The sequence below is a fragment of the Mandrillus leucophaeus genome, unplaced genomic scaffold, assembly GCF_000951045.1.
Source record: "Mandrillus leucophaeus isolate KB7577 unplaced genomic scaffold, Mleu.le_1.0 Scaffold55, whole genome shotgun sequence".
Lineage (NCBI taxonomy): Eukaryota > Metazoa > Chordata > Mammalia > Primates > Cercopithecidae > Mandrillus > Mandrillus leucophaeus.
Genome location: NW_012105919.1, coordinates 2672838 through 2674729, shown reverse-complemented (window position 1 = coordinate 2674729; position 1892 = coordinate 2672838). Strand labels below are relative to the sequence as shown.

At 45.2% G+C, this 1892-nt stretch overlaps 1 protein-coding gene across 1 annotated transcript in view; it reads right to left on the bottom strand.

The window, feature by feature from the left end:
• Window positions 1-607: 607 nt before the first annotated feature.
• ALDH2 (aldehyde dehydrogenase 2 family (mitochondrial)) overlaps window positions 608-1892 on the bottom strand; it is a 45521-nt gene continuing 44236 nt past the window's right edge. Inside the window, exon 12 of the mRNA XM_011997886.1 lies at window positions 608-1050. The gene's annotated coding sequence lies outside the window, so the exon portion shown is untranslated. The remainder of the gene's footprint in view (window positions 1051-1892) is intronic.

Below are 1892 nucleotides of genomic sequence, written 5' to 3'. Positions count from 1 at the left end.
TTGAGAACACTGGACATTCAGTGTCTCTTTTCTGGCTTACCTCTCCCCATCTTGGGCATCATGTTTAGGTTTTGTCTCTAGAGCACATCTCAGAGCCTGCTACGGGTAAACAGGCCAGAAGTTAAATGCATGAAACATTCAAGTACATTCTTATTGGTGTAATTAAAATAAAAAACTAAATGCATGAAACAGAAGCTGTTTACCCACAGTGGAGGAGGAGCAGAAATCATACCCAGTGTGCCATATCATTACTGCCTGCCAGTGTTTCCTTAGGGTATTTTATTATTTTTGTTGAGATGGAGTCTCACTCTGACTCCCAGTCTCGAGTGCAGTGGCACGATCTCTACTCACTGCAACCTCCATCTCCGAGGTTCAAGCAGTTTTCCTGCCTCAGCCTCCCAAGTAGCTTATAAGTGCCAGCCACCATGCCTGGCTACTTTTTGTATTTTTAGCAGAGACAGGGTTTCACTATGTTGGCCAGGATGGTCTCAAACTCCTGACCTTGAGTGATCCACCTGCCTCAGCTTCCCAAAGTGCTGGGATTACAGGGGTGAGCTACCATGCCCCGTCTTCCTTTGGTTATTGAGATGGACAAAGAGTTACCTAGTAAGTTGAGAGCAGCTTGTTTTTAATGAATCTTAGCCCAGAATACAAAGCAGGGTGTAGCAGTTGCCTTGATGCTGATATAATTGTAAACAATGGCTTTTTCTTCCCCTATAAACTCAAGTTACAGGAGGCGTTTCAGAGAGAGGATAAGACATTTGAATCTATTTTTTAAAAATGCACCCTGAAAGCTAGCAGTATTGTTGTCATTTAAAAGGTTTCTCATAGACTCTTACCCTCAGCCAACCCACCATGTTTATCAATTCAAATTCTAGAACTTTCTTGACCCAAGAGATTTTGTAGGAAGAATTTCTCTTTTCAGATATTCAGCACGCAAGGATCATTTTTCTTGGTTTTGTCGCTGATCTTGCTGAACTTTCCATCAATGGCTGAGGGAGAAAGCCCACATGGTTCTTAGGAGTTCTTCTGAGGCACTTTGACTGTGATCTGTAAGGGGGACAGAGAACTGTTAGATCTTCCTGTTTCCCTGTGATCTGTAGGCATTCTCAGCTAGTTGCTGACTGAGTGTGAGCAGAAAGGGCTTTTCTTTTTTTCCCCCAGGCTGGAGTGTAGGAGTGCAATTACAGCTCACTACAGCCTTGACCTCCTGGCTCAAGCAATCCTCCCACCTCAGCCTCCCAAGTAGCTAGAACTACAGGCATGCACCATAACACCCAGCTAACTTTTTGTATTTTTATTAGAGGTGGGGTCTCACTATGTTGCCCAGGCTTGTCTTGAACTTCTGGGCTCAAGTGTTCCGCCTGTCTGGGCCTCCCAAAGTGCTGAGATTACAGGCGTGAGCCACCACACGTGGCCTGTAACTACGATTTTGATGAACAGTTATAGGTCAATGATGTCAGAATTTCTATTTCAAATCTGGGTCTTGCCCCTGGAGCTCCAAGCCCATCTCCCTAGATGTGTTCTCCACATCACCTCTTGGGTTTGGACAGGTACCTCAAACACAACCCTAAAGAGAACCACAGTACTTCAGTGTTCTCTATCATAGGACTGGCGTCACCACTCAACCCCTCCTTGGAAACCTGGGCGCCATCTTTGATTCCTAGTTTTGCTTTTCCTCTCCATATCCAGAGTCACCAATCCTACTCCTGGCTTCCCGTCACATATACCCTCTTTTCTCCACCTGCACTGCACCACTCCAATCCAGACCACCATCATCTTTTTCCTTGGAGCAGTCTCCTGACAGCTCCCTCATCGCCCCTCTTACCAGATGGTCCATTCTCCCTATGGCAAGCAGAGTGACGTTTCTTACATATTTTTTTTTTTTTTTT